Raw genomic sequence first — 13354 nt, 5'->3', positions numbered from 1 at the left:
TCTATTCCCACAGGTGTGGTGATCTGTTGTCGGGGGTCACCAAGGTGCTGCAGAGTGTAGGTGTGAGCTGCTGCACCGTACAACCAGAGTTCCTCCTCTCTACTCCCACAGCCAACGGCAACCTGGATAACAACAACACCAACCCCACCATCATCCATAGGGAGATGCCCTCACACCTGGCCTGCAGCCTGGCCTGTGGGAAGGGCTGTGCTGGGAAGATGTGCTGTGCTCCTCTGGAGGAAGGGTCTACAGAGCCACTGGCACCCCCTGCTGGGGAAACTGAGGAGGAGCCTCACGTGCTGATCATAGAGAACACCTTTCTTTGAGGGAAGGACCTCTAAGATGTATCTCAGTAGTGTAGAGTGGGCTCCTTGCATCCTTTCCTTCATATGGAACTGATGTGAGAGGACTGAAGTGGAGAAAACCACATTTGGCAATTAAGATGCAGCTTGGGGATTAACTAGAATACATTATAATTGTCAGAATATTCTTAAAGACTTCTGTCCCCATGTCATTGAGGTAATTTTAGAGAGCTAGATAGCCTAATGTAAGAATTAGGCTCAGGTGAAGAGTAGAAATCCCAGTAGTCATCATGCGTGTGTGTATTTTGGCATGGGGTGGGATAATAAACAGCATTCCTATGGGTACTCAGAAAGGGCCTGTATGTGTACTGTATTATGTATGTAGGCATGTACACATCGTTATGTTGGGATTGTATTTAATTGTATTAACACGGTGCCATACCAAAGATACAGTAGATTGTAAGCCAAGTCACTCACCTAATTAAGTGTTTATTCAATAATGCTATTTCAACATACACTACCGTTCAAAAGTTTGGGGTCACTTAGAAATGTCCTTGTTATTGAAAGAAAAGCAAAAAAAAATGTCCAGTAAAATAACATAAAATTGATCAGAAATACAGTGTAGACATTGTTAATGTTGTAAATGACTATTGTAGCTGGGAACCGCTGATTTTTAATGGAATTTCTACATAGGCGTACAGATGCCCATTATCAGCAACCATCACTCCTGTGTTCCAATGGCACGTTGTGTTAGCTAATTCAAGTTTATAATTTTAAAAGGCTAATTGATCATTAGAAAATCCTTTTGCAATCATGTTAGCACAGCTGAAAACTGTTGTTCTGATTAAAAACTGTCCTTTAGGCTAGTTGAGTATCTGGAGCATCAGCATTTGTGGGCTCAATTAGAGGCTCAAAATGACCAGAAACAAAGAACTTTCTTCTGAAACTTGTCAGTCTATTCTTGTTCTGAGAAATGAAGGCTATTCCATGCGAGAAATTGCCAAGAAAAGATCTCGTACAATGCTGTGTACTACTCCCTTCACAGAACAGCACAAACTGGCTCTAACCAGAATAGAAAGAGGAGTGGGAGGCCCCGGTGCACAACTGAGCAAGAGGACGAGTACATTAGAGTGTCTAGTTTGAGAAACAGACGCCTCACAAGTCCTCAACTGGCAGCTTCATTAAATAGTACCCGCAAAACACCAGTTACAACGTCAACATTGAAGAGGCGACTTCGGGATGCTGGCCTTCTAGGCAGCGTTGCAAAGAAAAAGCCGTATCTCAGACTGGCCAATAAAAAGAAAAGATTAAGATGTGCAAAAGAACACAGACACTGGACAGAGGAACTCTGCCTGGAAGGCCAACATCCCGGAGTCACCTCTTCACTGTTGACGTTGAGAGAGGTGTTTTGCGGGTACTAACATTAACAATGTCTACACTGTATTTCTGATCAACTTGATGTTATTTTAATGGACAAAAAATGTGCTTTTCTTTCAAAAACAAGGACATTTCTAAGTGACCCCAAACAGTAGTGTATTTTCACTGCCATTATTGCGCATTAATGACAAAGTTGTATGTCTAATCATTCACTTTTTTGTGTACATTGAATGTGTAAAATTCAATGTAACAATCACAGTAATTAATGTTAATTAATTAAATTGCAAAATAAAGATTTTTACATTTAAAAGGCAGTGCATTGAGGCACAGGCATACTATGCTTTGATTGGAAGGGACGGTAACACGACATGTTCTACAACAGAATATCCACCGTAAACAACACAACTGTCACTGACATATAGCTATTAATGCTCCCGATGTTTAAGTCGGTCACCTCCCTCTTATCAATGTTCTTGAAGTTTAACACTTGAGCACAGCAGACAAGCACACATGCGCTCTCTCTTTCACACACACAACTTTAAGTACTGTTACAGTTTTTTTTTTATCGCTTTGGAAATGTGATGTGAACATTTGTTTAAGATAGGCGTCCTGTTAACGGGACAGTTGTAAATCATGCGTCACGATCGCAGATTTTAGAAACACCAAATGTCGGTACATATAAGTGTCTGATATCGGCTGAAAGCTTCAATTCTTGTTAATATAACTGCACTATCCAATTTACAGGAGCTATCACTGCGAAATAATGCCATGCTATTGTTTGAGGAGAGCTCCGAACCACAAAACACTTTTTTCACTGCGATAGGTTTGGTAAATTCACCTCTGAAGGTGAAATGTGTACTTAAATTCTGAAATATTGCTCTGGTTTATCATCCAAAGGGTCCCAGAGATAACATGAAGTGTCGTTTTGTTAGATAAAATCATTTTTCATATTCTAAAAAGGTCCATATAGCATGGAAGTTGGAGATTTCCCAGTTCCCAGTTGTTTTGAACGCGGCATAAGATGCCCCAACGCTACATGCATCAAGCACACCCATCTCATTAGTGTTGGTGAGATAAGAGACATTAGGTCAGACTAAATTGCAATTGACTGTCATAGTCCCACATTAAAAGTATGTGATGGTGAGTTGAGAAGACAATCAGAAATACTGTTAGAATGTTTTTCAATTGACTGCCATAGCCCCAAATAAAAAAGTCAACATTGGCTGTTAATTAGGCTGTATCATTTTTTTTCACATGATTGGGTGACCAATCATTTTTAGATATCTAAATGGGGTCGTGGGCCAAAAAAGTTTGGGAACCTCTATCTTAGTATAAATGAATATGTAGACATGATTCTGAAATATCATATGGATTGCTTTTTTACAGTTGTGTGTCTATCTTCAACAAAAGTGCTGGAATAAAATAATTTAACCATAGAAATTCTGCTTCCGTTGTGCGCAAAACATGATTGAAATGAATGAACCCACAAATAAGAGTCCTGCTCTTCCTACCATAGAGACGCTGATTACATAGCCTCCTGTAATGCATTTTGTCATCATTTCTCTTTATAATGGGCAATTCTACCTTCAGTGTCCTGCCAACCATATATAGTAAATAGGTCTAAAAGTACACTCTTTTGCCTAAGATACCTCACTACAGAGATAATAAGATAAGATAATTAGGTCGGTGCTTACATTTGTCCTATTTTACACATGTAAAAGTGCATGTGTGAATTGGAAATGACATTTTTGCATATCCCACTCCCCCTGAGACCACAGGAGGTTGGTGGCACCTTAATTGGGGAGGACGGGCTCGTGGTAACGGCTGAAGCAGAGTCAGGGGAATGGTATCAAATAAATCAAACACATGGTTTCCATGTATTTGATAACATTCCATTTACTCCGTTCCATGCATTATTATGAGCTGTACTCCCCTCAGCAGCCTCCTGTGCCTTAGACACACTCGGAGAATGGGGTCAGAGCCAGGGACCAGCCATTATTTGATGGTGACCCCTGGATACACAATATAAAAACTCCACCCCTTTTGGAGTCAACCAGCCAATGAAATCTTAGCTATTTTGCATTATTTCGAAAAGCCCTCCCTTAACAACATACTTCGTTGAACTTCTGTGTTTCTTTCATTATACAGTCACTAAAATGCTTGCGATTTCCATTGTAGGAAAACGTACATTCCTTATACTAAATAATACGGTTGCTTTTACCGCAACATTTTGTTACCGACACTGAAACACTTATGTACACCGTCAGGTATATATAAGCACTGCGAACTCTCATTCGAATGCCCGGATGAGCCTCGGTGGTCCGGGGTGCAGGCTTCAAACCTGTAGCTGCTTAGCGGCAGAGTGGTTCAATTCCACCTTTCGGGCGTAATTTATCAACATTCTAATATAAGGACTTTGATCCCCAACAATGTTCCTATGAATTCGTGGGTATATATACTACGCAGCAAAATAAATGTAATTGTGTTCCTGGAGGTAAATATAGTGACAAATTGTAGATGGGCCGGAACATCCTCTGCATGGTGATATGTAAAATTGTCCAACACAATGACATAGGTGACCCCTTCACATTGGCCTACTGAATTTTATTGTGCATTGTTGCAAGATCCAAGTAATGGCCTACGTTCTACCACATTTTAAGAGATAAGTGCACACATCCCCCCACGTTGTCCAGGCACTTGGAGGGTCGCCTGTTGGCCGATGAGCTTCTGCCCACAGTGCTGACTTTTGGCCAGGTTGAACCAGCATCAAACATCATTACTCTCTAAAAATATATTTTGGTTAGTTATTTTTATAGTACAGTTCCAATATGATATTGTGAAGTAAGTAGCATAGCACGTGCATCAAATAGTAACAGTGATACACTATATAGTGCTGTACCTGAACATACTCGGCCCCCAGTTGTTCCACCCGGTCGTTGTTTCTCCTTTAAAAGGCACCAGAAAAATGTGTTTCATAGATACCTGGTGCCTCTTCAAAAGGCGGGTGATTGTTGGTGTCAACGTTCTCCTCAATGGGCCAGCGTCATTTCCGACAGCCATATGTCATTCCTGGCTTTCACCGTTTCCACCACTGCCCACTACTGCTGGTCGGTCAGCACACGGCCACCACCATGTGGTCTTCTGTCAATTCTGCAGGTAAAACAGAGTATACTGTCAATAGATCATACTGTAAGAATACTGTAACATGTTTTGTGAATTTACATGTGTTAGAATGTCATTTACTGTAAATGTAACAGTAAAGTATTGATATGTAGGCTACGAGTGCCTTTCAACAATTTTTATATCGTTCTGTCCTTGAGCTTTTTCTTGTCTGTTGGTGTTCTGTATTATGTCATTCTGTATTATGTTTCATGTTTTGTGTGGACCCCAGGAGGAGTAGCTGCTGCTTTTGCAACAGCTAATGGGGATCCTAATAAAATACCAACAAACAAAAAGTATAGTGCATATCCTGCAGACTTGCTGGTTTTCTTGGCGAAATGTTCTTGTGATCGAATTGACAGTTGATCTTTTCAGATTGGGGTGAATTTATCTGGCAGCCTCTGCCACGGTAAGGCCGTTGTTTACCACATGGTCAACAACAACGGCCCAGACTTCATTAGACACAACAGTTCCCTGCCGTCTGCCTCCCTCTCTCTGATGTCCACATCTTTGACAGGGCCCATGCCCACCTCTTTGACGGGGCCCATGCCCACCTCTTTGACCTCTCTGACGGACCCCTTGTCCACAAGCTCTTTGATTTCTTCCTCTCCCTTGCTGTCTATCCTGCTCCGTATTGAAATCAATTAGCAATAACAAGTAGTCATTATGCATGGTTATCATGTATGATACATGTCATTTAGATGTTTATACTTTAAACACATTTTATTTCAGTAGTTCTCAAAATCCGTTATGCGCAGTTGGATTAAATGATGGTCAAATGTATTTTAAGCAAATGAGAAGAAAATCACATGAAAAGTATTGTGAGCATTGCACTGTGAAAGCCAATTACTTTCTATGAAAGGTGTTTCTAGATGAAACTGATTAGGTTTGGTGAAAAAGTTACTGTGTGATTTTGTGTGTTGTACTTGAGATTGTGATGACATTTTTGGGAAAAAACAGCCTTTCTGATGATCTGTTTTGAGTTTTGTACTAAGAGTTGTGAAATGTTATCACATACTTGTGAATATAGTACTAGGCATTCTAAAAGACTATAGGAAATGACTATTGGGAAAAATAACTGGCTCTATAGATACAAAGAACATAGCTTTTAAATCCTACCAGGAAGGAAGGGAGCTCTGACCCTACCAGGAAGGAAGGGAAATGGACAACTAGGTCAGGGGACACATCAGGGGTGACTTCTGGAAGGTCCCCTGAGACAGGGTCTGGAGGTTGCAGGACCCTCGGACCGGAAATAGCACGGTTCTTGCAGGTGGGGCTCCAGGCTTGGGACTCCAGGCTTGGGACCGGCAGGTCGCACCAGGCTGTGACTGGAGAGGCCTGAACGTCTGGGCTGTACTTGACGTCCGCTGTATACTTATAACTGATTGGTTTGGTTCTGTCCTCTATAGAGCTGTCTGGTTAGAACATGATGTTGAGGCCCATCACTGTGCTCTTGATAGTCACCACCACACCGTTTCCTTTGAAGATGTTTATATTATTTTGGTCATCTGAATTACTTGGAATCTTATTGTTGTGGTGATTTAGATACACGCACCACATTCAGACATTCGGGTTACTGTCGACAATTCAAGGTCCTCAGAAACACGTGACTTCTCCCTTTGGACGGCAATAACACTCTGAACTGAGTGGGCGGGTGCAGTGTCCAGATTCACATTTCCAACCGCTCTGATTGGTCGGTAATGGCAGGGCTATAATGGGTGGGGGATAACTTAGGTAGGCTGAGCAGCAAAACTAACAGGACTTAAGGGAAGCTGAAGGGACTGTGAGGGGAAGTTAGGTAGAGAGGAGAGGAGCAGGACGGCCTTTTTTACACCCACACTACTTCCCATGGCTATGAGAAAGTCATATAAATACCTTTGTCAGATAACACTGTTAAACAAAGAATTTATGCTATTGCTAGCAATCTACCAGGCTTATGCTCTCCAAATAGACGTTAGCCGTGAGGGCCGAAGTGCACATACATGCTATGCAGATACACGCTATACATGTCGGAGGATTCACAAGGACAACTCATGGTACTCTTCACAAGCTCATATCTGTGTGAAGCTGGATTCAGTACTCTCATCTGCATTAAAACCAAATATCGATCCAGGTTGGATGTGACAGCGGAGATGAGGTGTGCGATGTCGACCACGCCCCCTGACTTTAATGCAGGATTCAAAACAACTGGGAACTAGGTCGAATCATGACGTCAGTGATCTTCATGTCGGAAAGTCGGAGCTGTAGAAAGAAGCCCGACCTCCCGAGTTGGAATTCCGTGTTGGACGACGTTCAAAACGATTTTTCCCAGTCGGAGCTCATTTTTTCCCGAGCTCCCAGTTATTTTGAACACACTGAAGTCGGAAGTTGGAGATTTCCCAGTTCCCAGTTGTTTTGAACGCGGCATAAGATGCCCCAACGCTACATGCATCAAGCACACCCATCTCATTAGTGTTGGTGAGATAAGAGACATTAGGTCAGACTAAATTGCAATTGACTGTCATAGTCCCACATTAAAAGTATGTGATGGTGAGTTGAGAAGACAATCAGAAATACTGTTAGAATGTTTTTCAATTGACTGCCATAGCCCCAAATAAAAAAGTCAACATTGGCTGTTAATTAGGCTGTATCATTTTTTTTCACATGATTGGGTGACCAATCATTTTTAGATATCTAAATGGGGTCGTGGGCCAAAAAAGTTTGGGAACCTCTGTCTTAGTATAAATGAATATGTAGACATGATTCTGAAATATCATATGGATTGCTTTTTTACAGTTGTGCGTCTATCTTCAACAAAAGTGCTGGAATAAAATAATTTAACCATAGAAATTCTGCTTCCTTTGTGCGCAAAACATGATTGAAATGAATGAACCCACAAATAAGAGTCCTGCTCTTCCTACCATAGAGACGCTGATTACATAGCCTCCTGTAATGCATTTTGTCATCATTTCTCTTTATAATGGGCAATTCTACCTTCAGTGTCCTGCCAACCATATATAGTAAATAGGTCTAAAAGTACACTCTTTTGCCTAAGATACCTCACTACAGAGATAATAAGATAAGATAATTAGGTCGGTGCTTACATTTGTCCTATTTTACACATGTAAAAGTGCATGTGTGAATTGGAAATGACATATTTGCATATCCCACTCCCCCTGAGACCACAGGAGGTTGGTGGCACCTTAATTGGGGAGGACGGGCTCGTGGTAACGGCTGAAGCAGAGTCAGGGGAATGGTATCAAATAAATCAAACACATGGTTTCCATGTATTTGATAACATTCCATTTACTCCGTTCCATGCATTATTATGAGCTGTACTCCCCTCAGCAGCCTCCTGTGCCTTAGACACACTCGGAGAATGGGGTCAGAGCCAGGGACCAGCCATTATTTGATGGTGACCCCTGGATACACAATATAAAAACTCCACCCCTTTTGGAGTCAACCAGCCAATGAAATCTTAGCTATTTTGCATTATTTCGAAAAGCCCTCCCTTAACAACATACTTCGTTGAACTTCTGTGTTTCTTTCATTATACAGTCACTAAAATGCTTGCGATTGTCATTGTAGGAAAACGTACATTCCTTATACTAAATAATACGGTTGCTTTTACCGCAACATTTTGTCACCGTTATTAAAACACTTATGTACACCGTCAGGTATATATAGGCACTGCGAACTCTCATTCGAATGCCCGGATGAGCCTCGGTGGTCCGGGGTGCAGGCTTCAAACCTGTAGCTGCTTAGCGGCAGAGTGGTTCAATTCCACCTTTCGGGCGTTGTTTGTAAATTACGAAATATATGGACTTTGATCCCAGCAATGCTTAGACGAATTCGCAGATTTATATACTACGCAACAAAAAAACTATCTATCTGTGTTCTTGTAGATAAAAAAAACGTGTAGTTTTGTTTGAAAGTTTTATTTCAACAGAGTCACGCTTTCTGGTACATTTGGGTATTGATGATGAGAAGTAGTTTAGCGGTTAGAGCGTTGTGTCAGTTACCGAAGGCCCGGTGGTTCGAATCTCCGCCAAGGTGAAAAATCTGACAATGTGCCCTTGAACAAGACATTTAAGGCTAATTGCTTCTGTAAATCGCTCTGGATTACAGCGTCTGCTAAAATTATTATAGCGTCACTCAAAACTGTAAAAAAAATCTGGTGCAGCGAGGCGCAATTTATATGCATCCTTCAACGAACCAGACCGGAAGCACATAATGACTGCCAAGTCCGATAAACCAATCATCGCTGCGCTGTCTTTTTTCCTAACCAAGAAATGTCCTTGTTGGAGTAGGCGGCACCATCTTTGACGGAAATGTTTTATGTCCTTTTTTGTAACGTGGAGAGATATAAACTGCATCTGAGGGTGTAATTTGTCGTTTATCCAATTCAAAGGTAAGTTGCTGTTTGAACTGAGTAGAGACTAGTATTTGGCAACAATTTTGAAATTATATTATAAATAGCTTCATAGCTGTCCTATCCAGCTACTGTAGCTAGTTTAGTGAAACCGAACGTGCGGCATTGCTCGCTGTTGACTTCCAGACAACACAACCTCCAGACAACTCAGCAGCAACATCTAGCTCACGTTAGTGAGCTACACCGACTCTTCCATATTCATATTTAAAAAGCTATTTCACCTTACCTTGCTGTTGTCTAACAATGAGTTTAACAAAAGCACAATTAAATGTAAAGAGATTTAATTTAACAAAGGAGTAAAGGAATTGTAAATAAGACTATTCTTGGCCCAATTATATTTTGGTTTTCCCAGCTAGGCATGTGTCAATACCAACCCAGTGACCATGCCTCTCCACAAGTACCCCCCAAAGATCTGGGAAGCCCTTAAACTGAAGCAGGGGATCTACGCCCACCTCCCCAAACACTACCTCTGCTCTCTGGAGGAGACCACGCAGGCCACCTGGTCCACTGGAAGGCCCTGGGAGTCAAATACAGGGCCAACCCCAAAACAGGACACGAGGAGCTGGTCCAAGACGTCCCCATCCCCATCTACTACCCCCCTGAGTCCCAGGACGTCCTATGGGGAGGTGAAGGATGGATATCAGGCTTCAGATATGCCAACAATGACAAAGCGAGTACTATGAAGGGCATTAATGAATATCATGAGCATTTGTTTTGTTCCCTATATTCAGACACACTTTATTCTATATCTGAGCATGTATCCTAACATTGTCTATCTCCTCAGCTCTCCACCAGTCTGGAAAGAGTCTGGAAGCCACAGCTGTTCACCAGAGAGCTGTACAGTGAGATCCTCAATCACAAGCTCACCATCACCGTCACGGCTCGCACCCTAGACCTCATTGATGCCGCCTACGGCGTTGACTATTACATCCTGAGGGTGAGAGAGGAGTCTGCATGTTGTCATCTTTAGCTGTAGTGTGTGGATATATGTAAATTGTCCAACGTGCCGTGTTTTGAGAAGATAGCACAGCGTGGGTTTCACCATCCAATGACTTGATTGATTCTCCTCCAGACACCAAAGGAGGACCTGAATGGTCCTGAGGCTGGCCTTTAAAGACACCCAGCTCTACCCAGAGGACCCTGTCAAGAGGGAGAGGATCTACACCAAGTACAAGGTGGGTTCGTTATGTTTTGGACCATGACGGTTTGAAATTCCAACACTTTTGTCTTGAGCTTTCACCAAGTTGCTATAGGAGATGATGCAACAACCGTTCATAAAGTCAGTGAAAGTGCCGCACAAAGTTTATAGATAATGTAATGAGGTCTCCCTCATCTCTCTCCCTCTCATTCTGTCCTCGCCCCTCTTCCCTTGCCCCCAGCAGCCGTTTGAGATCCCTGCAGAGGAGGCTGAGTGTGGATGAGGCCGTGGAGGAACAGAGACAACTGGAGCACAAGGTAACCTCATCGTTTCAGTCACATGGAACATATGGTGTCCCTCAGTAATCACCCTGCCAGGGTAAAAATGCACGGGTGATATTGACTGATTTTTGTCCCATACTCTCTCTAACTGGACTCTATTGTTTTGTGTCCCAGGAGCCGGAGCCTTTGTTTAAAGAGCTGTGTGGAGAACCTGGTGAAGGAGCTGGCCATCCAGAAACTCTCTGAACCACAGCTGGTGGAGAAAAAGTAAGGGCCATTTCTTCTAGGAGCACTGAGGTCACTTCCTGTTGATGGTGACACCTGGTGGTCACTTGGTCCCATTGAAAGACACTTATTTATTCAGGTTCTATTTTTCAGCAGCTGATTTGGGCTGATCCATCTGGGTTGTTACCTTGTAAATATTCCCCATTCAGTGCTATATCATTTGTCTAAGGAATAAAATATTCATTCAAATTCTTAAAGTTAGTGTTGTGGTTAGTTGTACGGTACTGGGCTCTTGATGCCTCGTCTAGACTGTCATACTCATGTTTATCCTCTAGATGGGAGTGGTTACCACTTTTTCAGTATCATCATTTAAGAATGATAGAAGACAGCCATGGGCCTCATTTATCAAAGGTGCGTGCACACAAAAAATACTCTAAACCTTGCGTGTACCAGTTTTTCCACAAAGGTTGGTATTTATCAATTTTGAAGTTTATGGGAAAGTGTGCGTATCGCACATACAGCTCAGACCGGAAAGACTCATTTCGTTTGAATGCATTCAGTTGTGCAACTGGCTAGGTATCCCATTTCCCCATGCGTATGCACAACATCTAGTGGTTGAACAATTGTTTTGCAAGCAAATATTGTTATTTTGAGGGTGTTTGATGCATGGGTATTATAGTAATGGTAGGCTAATAAAAACATTAATGTAGGCCTAATGATAAAATTGATGAATAAGGAGATCAGATGGCAGCAGGAATCCTAATATTTATTTTGCTTTTATTATATAGCCTAGGCCTAAATCATATTGCAGGACATGTCTCTCCTTTTCTGTCATGACTGGTTTATTCCTGCTACACAACAAATAGGTTGTTCCACGAAAACAGTGCCTTTTGCGTGCGTCCCTTTGATATTTTAAGTGGAAATTGTGCACCAATATTTAATTTTATAAAAGTAATGCCCTTTTAGTAAAGACCACATGGAGAAGTCAATAAATCAGATTTTTATATGAAAAGAATTGCTAAAGTGACAAAATTCAGCATTTTGACATGCCAATCCCGAAAAGTCTCCCAAGTTTCTCCATCATTGTAAAAGCGTTACTTATTTTGTTTCTTTGACATTATTATCTGAAGATTATCATTCAGTGACTCTTTTACATCTCTCCCTCATTTTAAGGTCAAGTGTTAACTGAACAATTTTTTTAATATGATGAAACAATTCCTTTTAAAGTATTTTTTTCCAAAAGAAATATCTAATAGTCAAATCATAGTGTAAAAGCAGGTGAGCTGGTTCTACTCTTTTTGGCCATTTTGTGCTGGAAAACTGAGCGGGGTGAGCATCCAACATTTTTGTGAAGCTTGCATTCAATTGCCACTCCCTGTTGCACACAATCTTCCATTCCCTCTGTCACAAGGGAATTTATGGCTGATTTAAGAAGAAATCGTCAACCCTGTTACTTTATTTGGCACTTACTATCGTTATTTTTATATATAACCACTTGAAGTTGAACATATACTCTTTAAGACAATGTTAAAATGAGCTCAAATCCATTTCTTTGTGTTTTTTCTGGGGTGGGGGGGGGGGGGGGGGGGGGTCATTAAGGTTGATGTCCTTATTGATTGTGACCTGCGGATGCCTTGTTCATCTTGCCCGGGCAGAGACTAAGGTGTGAGCTTGTTTTTCCTTTTTATTTTTAAATTTTGTTCACGCCTACATAAAATGATTATTATTCATTTTTTATTTTAAAGCATTGTAAACTTTTTATTTTTGGTCCAGTGGATGGTCGGTCTGTGGCCTTGACTGTCTGTGAGTGGTTGCATTTCTCCACCCCTATCCCTTGACTGTTTACAGGAACAATGGTGAGGTGTTTGATCTGTCCCTGTACTATAGATTGCCCTTTAACCTTTGTAGCCTTCTGCCTGGTGTGTTTAACTTGTCTAAAGTATGGTATCTTTTTAAGCAATTTTTTAAAAATGTATTATTTGTATTTTTTTCTAGTTGAGTATATTATTTATATTGCTTTGTCTTGTCTGTGTGTGTGTAAAAATTAATAAACAGAGTTTTCAAAAAAAAGAAAAAAAAAGAGCTCAAATCAAGTTGGTTTTTAACCAAGTCACACTTCTCAAAAAGCACTGAATTGGTAGAACGACCCAAATATTAGGCTACCATTTATCCATCGCTCATTCAATAGCCAAGCATGCTCTGAAGTAAATAGATCGGTAGCCCTATTTAATATATTTGATGGTGTTGCTGTGTGATAGGAGCGCAACATCATAGCCTATATAATCTCAGAGCCTATACCAAGGCAGGAGATAGAAACACAATCATGTGTTGATAAACTAACAATTCATATACTGAACAAAAATATAACGCAACGTGTAAAGTGTTGTCTCATGTTTTATGAGCTCAAATAAAAGATCCCAGAAATGTTCCATACGCCCAAGAAGCTTATTTGTACTCGCAT

At 41.3% G+C, this 13354-nt stretch overlaps 2 non-coding genes and 1 pseudogene across 2 annotated transcripts; all 3 read left to right on the top strand.

Moving 5' to 3' along the window:
* Positions 1–3979: 3979 nt before the first annotated feature.
* On the top strand, positions 3980–4066 carry trnastop-uca. Its single transcript has one exon. It is a non-coding gene; the product is annotated as a tRNA-Sec (tRNA).
* A 4461-nt stretch (positions 4067–8527) lies between these two features.
* Positions 8528–8614, top strand: trnastop-uca. Its single transcript has one exon. It is a non-coding gene; the product is annotated as a tRNA-Sec (tRNA).
* Positions 8541–12453, top strand: LOC120028740 (annotated as a pseudogene).
* Positions 12454–13354: the final 901 nt, after the last annotated feature.

This window comes from Salvelinus namaycush, chromosome 34 (genome assembly GCF_016432855.1).
Source record: "Salvelinus namaycush isolate Seneca chromosome 34, SaNama_1.0, whole genome shotgun sequence".
Lineage (NCBI taxonomy): Eukaryota > Metazoa > Chordata > Actinopteri > Salmoniformes > Salmonidae > Salvelinus > Salvelinus namaycush.
Note: the sequence above shows the minus strand (reverse complement) of the source record. Positions and strands in the feature narration are given on the sequence as shown.